The following is a 12,743-nucleotide window of genomic DNA, read 5'->3' on the forward strand; positions in this document are numbered from 1 at the left end:
GTGTTTCTTTGTACTTGTTGCACATACATTATTCCAAACCAGGGCTTGTCTCAACTTTTCCTCTGTGTGGCTTGCCTTTCAGTCTTTCTTGCTTTTGTCTTAAGCCTTTACCATTTGTTTAAAAAATTGTTTACTACCCTAATATCATAAGGATATCCTATATTTTTTCTACCAAAATTTTATAATATTGTTTTTATTATTTAAACATGTAACCCATTGGGGATATTTTTATGATGGAAGGAACTGAATTTTTTCCCCATACGTACCTCATTAATTTCTTCTTGAAGAGTCTGTTCTTTCACTTATGATTTGATATGGCTTTACTCTTATTTTATATGTTTAAATATATGGATCTGTTTCTGAATTCTCAACTAAACTCTTTTCCTACACATGTACCACAATGTTTTAATCACTCTGACTTACATATATGAGACTTGATGTTAGGTAAAGCATGTGTGACAAGGAGTGGACAGTTACGACTCATCAGTCTCCATCGTATTCCTACAAACACCGAACCGAAATTTCCAGGTTCCTCCTAGAGTTTGATTTTGGCCACATAAACTACCTGGAGTCAATGACGTGTGGAGATTGTAAAATTATCTCAAGGTGATTCTTCTGCATTATGATTTGAGGAATAGCGGTGTCCCCTCTTTAAGGTCCATCCGGAAATTCTCCTGCCAGATCCTTGGCTCTCTCTTTCTGCCCGCCATCCTTTATGACAGAAATTTTATGATTCTGAGTTGGTGACATGGCAAATTAGAAAGAGTATGCATACTAGAGTCACTATTTGGAAGTGAACTGACCAAGAGAAGTGCCCAACCTACATTTCCTGTCTTAAGCTACTGAGATTTACAGCTTCATTGTTACCAATATAGGGATTTTTACCTTGGAGTGCAGGCATAGAAAATACCTGATAAATATTTAGCAATTGATACTTGTTGGTTAGTATTTTTTAAAGTAGGGCCACAGTAACAACTTGTTTGTGACAACCAGGAAAAATAAAATGCTGAACTGTTTCCTGCCTTAAGAGTTTCAAAATTTAATTATTTTATTTTATTTTTATTTTAGAGAGAGGGGGCAGTGGGGCAGAGAGAGAGAGGGAGAGAGAGAATCCAAAGCAGGCTCCACACTCAGTGCAGAGCCCAATGTGGGGCTCAGTCTCACAGCCATGAGACCACAACCTGAGCCAAAATCAAGAGTCAGATGCTTAACTGACCAAGCTATCCAGGTGTCCTCAAGTTAAATTATTTTAAAATCAAATGTACTGAGGCTACAAAACATTTTCTTCTTTCTCCCTTACCATTATCCCTGTCCCTACCAATGCCTAAGAAAACCACTAATCAGCATTCTATCACCGTTAAGTGTATTTTATCCTTTGAATTTACTTCACACAAATGAAAACAATTTCAACTCTTTTGTGTGTAGTTTTTTAAACTGAGCATAATGTATTGAGACTCATCCAACTAACTGTACACGTTGGTAATTTGTTCCATTTTTTTGGTTCTAATATTATCCACTGTTGAATGATATTACATTGTATAGATAAATTATAACTGGTTTATCATTCACCTGTCCACAGAAGTTTGGATTGCTTCTAGTTTGAGGCTATGATTATTAAAGATGCTGTGAATATTCATGACAGGTCTAATATATGCTTTTATTTCACTTGGATAAATGTCATCAACTTTATAAGAATCTGCCAAACTATATTCCATGATGGCTGTAACATTTTGCGTTACCACCAGCAATGTTTGAGTTTCAAGAGCAGCGCTTCTTCAACAAACTTGACTTTGCCAGTCGTTTTAATTGAAACCATTCTACTGAGCGTGTATCGTATTTTGTTGTGGTTGTAACCTCCGTTTGTCTGATGACAAAGTTTTAGGCATCTTTTGTGTGTTCGTTTTTTGTATCTTTTTCAGTGAAGCATCCTTGCAACTTTTTGTCAAAATTGTTGTTGTTATTAAGCATATGTATTCTCCTTATTGAGTTGTAAAAATTATGTATCCTGGATACAAGTCAGACAAAACTATTATGGATATCTTCTCCCAGTCTGTGACTTCAGTTCAATTTCTTAACAATGCTTTTGGAAGTTCAAGAGTTTTAATTTTGTTGAAGTCTAATATCACGTCTTTTAAATGATTTGTGCCTTTGGCTTAATATTTGTTCATCTCAAGGTAGCAAAGATCTCCTTACTATGTTTAGTCTAGACATTTGATAGTTTAGATTTTACATTTTGTCCCTTATCTGTTTGAGTACTTTTTCTACATGGCGCATATGTCATATAATGTGCTAATGACATTTTTGCCTTATGGGTAACCAGTAATTTGCGCATGATTTATTGAAAAGACAATTTTCCCCATTAAAACATTATGTGAAACCAATTGAAATATATGAAAGAGTTTACTCTTGAGATATCAGTTCTCTTTTATTTATCTATATATCTTGATGATTCTCGTTTTATTGTAAATCTTGAACTCAGGTAGTATAAGTTCTCCAACTTTGTTCTTTTTAAGAATTATTTTTTGGGGCTCCTGGGTGGCTGAGTCAGTTAAGCATCCAACTTCAGCTCAAGTCATGATCTTGCGGTTCTTGGGTTCAAGCCCCACATCAGGCTCTGTGCTGACAGCTCAGAGCCTGGAACCTGCTTCAGATTCTGTGTCTCCCTCTGTCTCAGCCCCTCCCCCACTCATGCGCTGTCTCTGTCTATCAAAAATAAATAAATGTTGAAGAATTATTTTACCTATCCTTTGTCTTTTAAATTTACCTATAAATATTGCAATAATCTTGTCAATTTCTTTTTTTTAATATTTTTCAAAGGTTTGTTTTTGAGAGACAGAGAGCAAGCAGGGGAGTAGGAGTGGAGAGTGGAAGACAGAGGATCTGAAGCAGGCTCTGTGCTGTCAGCATAGAGCCCAACATGGGGCTTAAACTCACAAACTCTGAGATCATAACATGAGCCAAAGGTGGACACATAACTGACCGAGCCACCCAGATGCCCCTAAGTATTTTTTTTAAGTTCATCCATTTATTTTTGAGAGTGTGTGTATGAGCTGGGGAGAGAGAGAAGGCAAGAGAGAGAAGAAGAGAGAGAGAGAGAGAGAGAAAGAGAAAGAGAAAGAGAAAGAGAAAGAGAAAGAGAATCCCAGGCAGGCTCTGCACTGTCAGCATGGAGCCCGACATGGGGCTCAAACCTCTAGATCATGACCTGAGCCGAAATCAGGAGTCAGATGCTCAACCAACTGAGCCACTCAGGTGCCTCAATCTTGTCAATTTTTATAAAAATTCTGCTGAGTTTTAAATTGAGATTGGGTCAAGTTATGGTTCACTGCCACATGTTCACAGTCATCTAAAATTGTGACAAATTATCACATCCATTGCCTTGCTCATTCTCTTAGTCAGTTCCTTTGATGATACTATAGGTGTTATGTTCTTTGTGTTTTTTCTTCAGGAAGCACTTTGACATCTAGTTGTTCTGTTTTTATGGCATTAGCAGCTGCTGAGTATAAATGCTTAGATCCAGTAATCCACTGGGGATATAAAATAGTGATACTGTAGTTTAATAATTTGTTTTATTTCCTAATTAAAATACTTTTATAAAAGATGTTTAATCTATTTAATCACAATATGTTCATACCAGGAAGGCAAGATAAATGCTTTGGTGTGCTTTGTTTACAGTTTTTAAGATAATGAATTGGTTCCCTATTATCCTCCAAAGGTAACAAATTAGATTTTTAAATTTGTGTTATTAATTCATGTATTTAAATATATTTGACATTTTAACAAATTGAGCTTTTTATCCTTTTTGAAGCTAAGACCACCCTTGGGTAATGTGAACCTATCCGAAGAAAAGTAATGTATCATAAAAGAATTTGCCCTTCACAATGTAAATAGTTAAAATGAACTACCCTGAAAGTGATAATAGTCAGAAATTTCCAGTTATACACGGAATCACTGAATTCGCTGGTTAAAAAGATAGAGTGGTAAGGGGTATGTGTTAGTGAACCAAATACCGTAAATTATATTCCTGGTGAGAATGCATTATCACTTATAACCTGGATGTCAGGTTCATTTTTGTTCTCTCTCTTAAAATGCTTCAGAAAGAAAGTGGTGTAGATACCTCAGGGCACCAGTGCCTTGTGATTTTTTTAATGCTGAATGTAAAGGCATACTTATGGGTCGTTTCCTCCTCAAATACTCTTGGTTAAAGATTCAAAACCACTACAAAACCCTTGTTATCTTGAGACTATGGAACAGGACTGTGGATATAAGACTCTTCTTTATCAGTGTATGCCTGTGTGTAAAAGCCAAGTCATGTATGCTGGGAAATGCCTATATTTCAAATGATTGCAGGCATTTTCTACCAAGAGAGTAAAAGCAGAAAGGGACAATATGTTGATAAGAGTCTGTAACAGTGCACTGTAAATGATGACAGCAAAAGTCTTCCTTGGTGATTTCTGATTATTTCTACCTTAGGCCTTCAGACTAGATGAAACTTCTTGTACTAAAAAGTCACACTGTAGTCTTTCTGAGCCCTGCACTGGTAAGCCAATACTTTTGAAGGAAATCCCAGTGCTGGACAACACCATTCTGAGGCCAGGTATCATCTGTGCAGCGGTGATTGTTATTTTACAAGTTCCCAGGTTGGGAGGGTCACATATCTTTATAAGCTAAACAAACAGAAGTAGAGAGATTGCAATACATGAATTTGTGTAGAGACGAACATTGGTTTGTACACAGAACACTTCCAATTTCTGATGTTGTCTTCAACATCTTCATAAGTCATTACTTTTTGAATATCTTTCTAAAATTTCATTGACTTCAACCCACTGCTCTTAGGTGTAGATATTACTTCTCGCATGTTAACCTCTTGGTATTCACTTGTATGTGTAAGTTAAAATGAGTGTCTGTCCATCTGTCTAGAGTCTAATTATATGTGTGTGTGTGTGTGTGTGTGTGTGTATTTTCTATTGTACTTGACTCTGAATTTACAAATAATTACATTTTTGGCATAGATGTACACACAGGTACAGAATAAAATCAGTATAACCCTAGTTCCATATCTAAAACTAATGGTCCATGCATAGATCTCTAACTTTATTGGTATTGTTAGAATTTTTACTTAATAATGAACATCTATGAATACAATGCCCAAACTAAGAACTAAAATATTATCAATAACTTGTGTCTACCTATGTGGGCCTCTCATAATGACACATCTTCTTATATATCCTTCAATCAAATATTGAGTTTATGACCTTTTAGAGTTTTTTTTAATTTGTTCACTTTTTTCCAAATTAAAAAAAAAAAGCAAAATATTTTTTTTAAGTAGGCTTCATGCCCAGCACAGAGTCCATCATGGGGCTTGAACTTATGACCCTGAGATCAAGACTTGAGCTGAGATCAAGAGTCAGATGCTCGACTGACCGAGCCACCCAAGCACCCCTCCAAATTTTTATTTAAATTCCAGTTAGTTAACATACAATTAGACTTCTTTATATCCTAATTTATGTAGAGATTTTTATTGCTAGTTTTGAAACTTTACATAAAGGACATCATATTGTATGTTTCTTCTAAGACTTACCTTTTTTACCCAGCATTAGATAACTAAAATTTATCTGTGATGTATGTAGCTGGAATTTATTCATTCTCAATCCTGCATAATAGTCTAGTAGGTGACTGTATCAAACTTACTCATTTTCTCTCAATGGACATTTCTTTTTTTTTAATATATTTTATTGTCAAGTTGGCTAACATACAGTGTATACAGTGTGCTCTTGGTTTTGGGGGTAGATTTCCATGATTCATGGCTTCATACAGCACCCAGTGCTCATCCCAACAAATGCCCTTCTCATTGCGCATCACCCATTTCTCCCTCTCCTCCAGCGCCCCCCTCCATCAACCCTCAGTTTGTTCTCTGTATTTAAGAGTCTCTTATGGTTTGCGTGCCTCTCTTTGAGACTATTTTTTCCCCTTCCCTTCCTCCATGGTCTTCTGTTAAGTTTCTCAAGTTCCCCATATAAGGGAAAATATGATATCTCTCTTGCTCTGACTTATTTCACTTAGCATAATACCTCAGTTCCATCCATGTCGTTGCAAATGGCAGGATTTCATTCTTATTGCCAAGTAGTATTCCATTGTGTATATATATACCACATCTTCTTTATCCATTCATCAGTTGATGGACATTTGGGCTGTTTCCATAATTTGGCTATTGTTGATAGTGTTGCTATAAACATTGGATACTGGACATTTCTTTTTCTAGGCTTTTGCTATTATGCATAGGATAACTATGGATTCCTATACATGTATCCTGGTACCTATATGCTAAAGTTCAATTGGGCAAGTAGGTAAAAGTATAAATGCCAGGTCACAGGATACTTGAATGTTCACCCTTAAATGGGAAAATTTATACTTTTAAATTTCCTGTGAAAACAGTAACATATGCAGTAATTTTTATTTCTTCCCTTCCACTTCCCTTCCCACTTTTATTTCTTCTCTTCCAATCTTTATGCCCTTAATTTATTTTATTTATCTTATGCCAATCTCAGATTTCTAGTACTGTTAAACAGCAGTAAAAGTGGGAATCCCTATCTTGTTCTTAAATCTAAAGGGAATGATTCCAGTGTTTTCCCATTTATAATTGTGCGTATCATAAGGAGTTTTGTTGTTATCTTATATGAAGTTAAATTAGTTTCCTGCTGTTTTTAGCTTATTGAATGGGTCTTGAATTTTATCAGATTTTTTCTTTTCTTTTTTTAAGTTTATTTATTTATTTAGAGAGAGAGAACATGCACACTAGTGAGTGGGGGAGGGGCAGAGAGAGAGGGAGAGAGAGAATCTCAAGCAGGTTCCATGCTGCCAGCACAGAGCCTGACGTGGGCTCGAACTCATGAACTGCAAGACCATGACCTGAGCTGAAATCAAGAATCAGACGCTTAACTGACTGAGCCACCCAGACTCCCCATCACATTTTTTTTTGTGTCTATTAAGATGAGCGTATGGCTCTTTCTACAATCTGTTGATGCAGTGAATGTCACCCATTTTCTTATATTAAAATATTGTCGCATTCCTGAGCTGCATCTAACTTGTTTATGGTGCATTTTTGGAGAGAATTGTTCCCTTTGCTAATACTGGCAGACCTTGGAGATTTTGCAGGTTTGGCTGCAGACCACTGCAAACAAGTGAATGTCACAATAAAATGAGTCAAATGAGTGTTTTGATTTCCCAGTGCATATAAAAGCTATGTTTACACTCTAGTCTATACCATACTATACCTACACTATACTGACATGTATACACTGTGCCGTATACTATGCTGGCATGATACACAATAGCATTATGTCTAAAAAATATACATAGCTTAATTTAAAAAACCTTATTACTAAAAAAACATAAATCATCATCTGAGCTTTCAGTGGTCACCGATCACAGATCACCATAACAAACATAATAATAATGAAAAAGTTTGCAGTATTTTGAGAATAACCAAACTGACACACACGACACGAGCAAATACTGTTGGGAAATGGCGCCAATAGACTCACTGGACACGGGGTTGCCACAGACCTTCAATTTGAAAAGAATGCAGTACATTGGGGGTATGCCTGTATTCCATTCAGGGTTCTTGAAATCATGAGGAAAATAGGCTAGAATGTTTGCTGTTTGATTTAATTTATTTAGTCGAGTTCGGGGCTGTATAGGTCAGGACGTAAAAATGCTCCTAAACTGTGACTAAAACATCCTAGTTTCATTTATTGCTTATGCTACATGCTCATTTCACATCAGTCACACGGGCACATAGGATGACGGAGCTTTCACCATCTGGAACGGGGCCAGTCACCAGGGAGAGAGGGGAATAACAAAGCACGCACTGACTATTAAAGACTTTTTTCTGGACATCACACACATCATAGCTGCTCGTGTTTTCTCAGCCAAATGCAGGTCAAATGGCCATGGCTCTCATCAAAAGATTGTGCAATTGCAATCCTCTCAGGTTTGCAGAAGGGGAATAACTAAAAGATGGGTAAACAGCCCTAATGACTGTCATAGTTCACAATCTACTAAGAAAATATTTAGTCTTTTCTCCTACCCACATGGAAAATATGCAGCCTACCCAAGGGAAGCGATGCAAAAGTTCTTCCTACTCGTGACATCAATTCTACAACCCAGAGTTTCTAAGGAATATGTTGGTTTTAGACAGTATCTTGATGTTAGGTCTGGATGTGGCTCTTCTTGAATTTGAAGGTCTATGAGCTTCTCCAAAATCCAATATGCAGTAATGGAACCAGGACAGATAGCTGCAGGAGATAATCTTGGAGAGGAAGAACTGGGACCACATAGTATACACTTGTCCCACATAACATAGTCTTCTCTGTAGCAGTTCTGAAAAACTTCTGCAAAAACCTAGTAAGGATTCCCCCCAATTCCTGGCAGGGAATGATTCTTAAATAAGGTCTAGTTTTCCTCCTTGGGAGTAGCTAACTTGTCCAGTTTTCTCCCTAAATTCACACTCTGTGTAGTTCTTTTGTTTGTTTTACATTATCCTCCTTGGCTATATCTGAGTGGGACATTGGCAAGATATCTTCTTGGAAACTGAGCAGCTCTGTCAGCTCACTTCTTGCCTGTATACAGTTGGGAGCCCCAGGATCTTTGTAAGTATCAAATTGTCATGATTTATTTTAGTCTAGGCTGTTGATTCTTTTTTGCAGCACAGTTTTCTAAAACGTATTTTTGGCTTTTCTGTCTCATTGCAGTCAGCTCTGTGAGCAATGACCACACCCGGGTTTCTTTTGTGTCACAAGTCTTACTGTATATTTCTTGGCTTTCTCTTCCCCTTACCTCTTTCTCTTTCTCTACTTAGCCACGGATACCCAGAGCCTGTATGAACGCCACATCATACCTGCTAAGTAGTTGTTCCTTTAACAAGAATTTAGCCACTGAGTAATACTGACCCTCCCTCTTCCAGTCTGTGATAAATTGACCTCACTATCTGCCATATAACCCACGAAGCCGATACCACATATTTAAGTTTGTTTTATAGCACTCCCTACGACAGGGTACAAGTTTCTGTATCAATCAACATGAGCCTCATTTTGCCATGGTAACAAACAATCCCCAAATATTAGTGGTTTAAAATAAGAAAGTTTTATCCCTTGCTTATGATATGGGTTTGTTTGAGACTCTTCACATCATTCTCACTTGGAGACACAGGATGAAGAAGGCATCATTAATCACTCTGGCAGGGGAAGGAGAAGGTTGCAAGCCACATTCTGGCTCTTAACGGTCTTCATTCTCAACTGATTGGCTAAAGGAAACCATATGCTTATGTCTGATGCCCACAGGTGAGAAGGTACAATATTACCACATGCCTGGAGGAAGAAAAGAACATGAGAAATTATCATGTCTACTATCCGTATTTTTTTTTCAGCTGAAGAGCATGGGGAAAAAGAATTAGATGCAAATGTTGGCTGAGATTGTTCTAGTTCTGACCATCCTGGAACCCCGAGGCTAACATGAGCATTTGGTCTCTGATAGATGGGGTCCTATTGTAAAGATGGGAACATCAAGGCATTAGGCGTGATAATAACCAAACAGTCTCAACATCACACTGACTCATTTTATTTTTATTTATCCTTATTGAATTGTCCTCTAATAAATTATTTTTCTATTTAGCTTGCACACGAGGAAAAACAAAGGCACCAGCTATGGAGATGTGAACATTCTGTCCCTTTATGGTCATAACGCCCGGTGAAATTTAGCAAGTCAGCATTCTGCTTTTATACTTTGTGTGAGATTTGTTAGCTTGGGTCAGCATCACCACATCTGATCAGCTCTGCTACACTGACATGATCAGACTCAGAAAAGTGGTAAATTCTAAGGAAAATTGCTAGCAAATCTAGAGGCAGGGACAATCAAGCTGACGTTTTCTCCCTTTAACTGGAGACCACCTGGAATTGGATTTCTAAAAAAAAAAAAACCAAAAACAAACCAGAAACAAACTTGTATTTTTTTTTTTCCTTCAAAAGACACAGTACAAACCATAAGAGAAGGAATCGTGGAAGGACGAAGCTTCAAACTGGGGTTGGTACAGAATGGATCAGAGGTGTCGGCTTGCAGGGGAAAAGCTGGGCACTAGATCGGACACCTCAGCTTTAAAAAAGAAAGCCAGAAAGCCGACACCGGTACCAGGCATGGCGGTGAGTTGCTGTGAAAATCAGACGGAGCTGCCGGAGACACCAGGAGACGACCCTGAGCAGGCCTCAGCGGTCTCCGCCTGCCTGCGGAGCACATTCTGTGTTCCCTGTCCACTGGCCTTGTTGCCGGTCCTCATACACAAGCTCAACCTCAGCTCGGATTTTGAATCGGTTTATTACCTCTGCCTGCTTCCTCACCAAAGTTTCCACCTTAAGTACAGTCCTGGGCAAGAGGTAGGAAAGCAAGTTCTGGCTGTGTTGGCGAGATTCGGTGCCTCTTTTGCACCATAAGAGTGGTAATAAATGATCAGCAAATACTTAAAGAATGTGATAGCAACAAATGCCCAAGTCATGTATTCCTTGCTTAGAGGGGCAAGCTAGCTGCTAAGTTCTTATTAACACAGCTTATTAGCAGAGGAAGGAGAGGAACAAACAGAAACCTACAGATGTAACCTCATTGGAGGTTAATCTTAGGGAACTAATACTGTGGCCAAACAGAACAATCAGTGAGAGGGAGGCGGTTCTAAGTTCAGGAAGTTCTCCTGATCTTGGTCAGGAGATGGTAAATCAATGCTAAGTCATCATGCAAAATACTTACTAAATGAGTGGCTTCACCCTAAACCAGAAAAACATTCTTGCTGGCCTGGAGCAGTGGTGTGTCTGAAGCAACATGAGATTAAGAATGACTGTGTGTTCTAAAATGCCAGAGTCTCCCTGTTTCCTACCACTGAACTTCTAGAACCCTTCCTCACGAAGGACAACCTTCATTTAGAGGTGAAGAGAAACCCAAAATGGATGATCTTGTGTGCCCATCAGACTCAGAATAAAAGAAATATACCCAAAAAAAGAAGTATATTGCTAGGCAGCTGAGGAGTGTAGACCAGCAGTTTTTCACAAATTAAAAGAATTTGCTTATGATATTGAATTCTTTAAAAATTAAGGAATCAACCATTGCCTCTGGGGGAAAAAAAAAAGAATCAACAAACACGAGCTTTCAAATAACATGAAATAGATAAAAATTTAGCTTTCTTTTTTTGAATGTTTATTTATTTTTGAGAGAGAGAGAGAGAGCAAGCTGAGGAGGGGAAGAGAGAGAGGGAGACACAGAATCCGAAACAGGCTTCAGGATCTGAGCTGTCAGCACAGAGCCTGACGTGGGGCTCAAACTCACAAATTGTGAGATCATGACCTGAGCCAAAGTTGGATGCTCAACTGACTGAGCCACCCAGGCACTCCAAAAATTTAGCTTTCAAAGCTCAGGAGGAGATAATGAAAGCAATAAAAACTATTTGTGATAGAAATGGAAGTCACATTCGAAGGGGGAGAAGAAAGAAAAGAAGTAGTTAAACTTGTACTTAAAAACTTTTTCATAAGGAAAACTCGAGGCCTAGATGGCTTCAATGGGGAAGTCAACCAATCATTTCAAGAAGAACTATTCATTGTATATGAACTAAACTCTTCCAGAAAGCTGGAGTGACAGGATGCCCCCTGTCTTAGTCTGCTCAGGCTGCTGTAAAACAAAACGAAACAAAACAAAACAAAAAAACCCACCATAGACCGGATGGCTTAAACAACAGACATTTATTTTTCATAGGTCTAGATGCTGAAAGTCCAAGGTCAAGGTGCTGGCAAGGTAGGATTCATCCTGAGTTCTCTTCTCTTGGCTTGTAGGTGGCCAGCATCTCATTGTGTGCTCACATGACTTCTTTGTGCATGCATGGGGGGTGGGGGGCTGCAAAGAAAAAGGGCACACACTAACGCATTATCTCTGGTATCTTTTCCTGTGAGGGCATGAATTTCAACATGAGGGCCCTACCCCTAATTACCTCCCACAGACCCCATTTCCAAATACCGTCACACTGGGGGTTTGGGCTTCAACATATGAGTTGGAGGGGGACACAAACATCCAGTCCATAACACCTCTCAACTGATTCCAGAAAACCAATATTACCCTGATACCAAAATTACATAGACATCCTAAGAAAAGTACAGATAAATATCCCTCACGAGCATAAATGCAAAAAAAATGTAATAAATTGAGTCTAATATATTAAAAATACAATAAAATTATGATCATGCAGAATATATCCTAGGAATGCCAGAGTTTATTATTCAGAGGCCCCATCAATGCAACTCACTAGCTTAACAGACTAAAAAAGGAGAAAATATATGCTACTCCCAATAGGTGCAAAAATGCATCTGAACAAATTCAACTTCCATTTTTGATAACAACTCCTAGCAAGCTAGAACTAGAAGGAAACTTCTGCAATCTGATAAAGGATGTCTATGACAGACTTACAGCTCATTATTATGTGTTATGATTTTGGCTCTGACTTATTCACCTAGCTATTCGCTCAAAATGGATGAATTTCATTTTATATAAACAATACCTCAGGGAAGCTGGGGAAAAGTCCTGTTACAAAATCTCTCAGGCAGTATATTCTTTTATATCACATGCTTGTAACTATTACTGGTCAACACTTACATATTTCCACTGAAAGGAGCTTCACAAGCACATAAAAGCTATTCCATTTTATTTATTTCTTTAAT

The 12,743-nt window shown here is 38.0% G+C and overlaps 1 long non-coding RNA gene across 1 annotated transcript; it reads right to left on the reverse strand.

Annotated features, from left to right (window-relative positions):
• Nucleotides 1–4,316: 4,316 nt before the first annotated feature.
• LOC109269122 (uncharacterized) lies at nt 4,317–10,893 on the reverse strand. Its single transcript, XR_002080964.2, has 3 exons — nt 10,792–10,893; nt 7,038–7,171; nt 4,317–4,667 (listed from the first exon to the last, which is right to left on the reverse strand). It is a non-coding gene; the product is annotated as an uncharacterized LOC109269122 (long non-coding RNA).
• Between the last annotated feature and the right edge of the window lie 1,850 nt (nt 10,894–12,743).

The sequence above is a fragment of the Panthera pardus genome, unplaced genomic scaffold (assembly GCF_024362965.1).
Source record: "Panthera pardus isolate Hobbes unplaced genomic scaffold, ASM2436296v1 HiC_scaffold_8, whole genome shotgun sequence".
Lineage (NCBI taxonomy): Eukaryota > Metazoa > Chordata > Mammalia > Carnivora > Felidae > Panthera > Panthera pardus.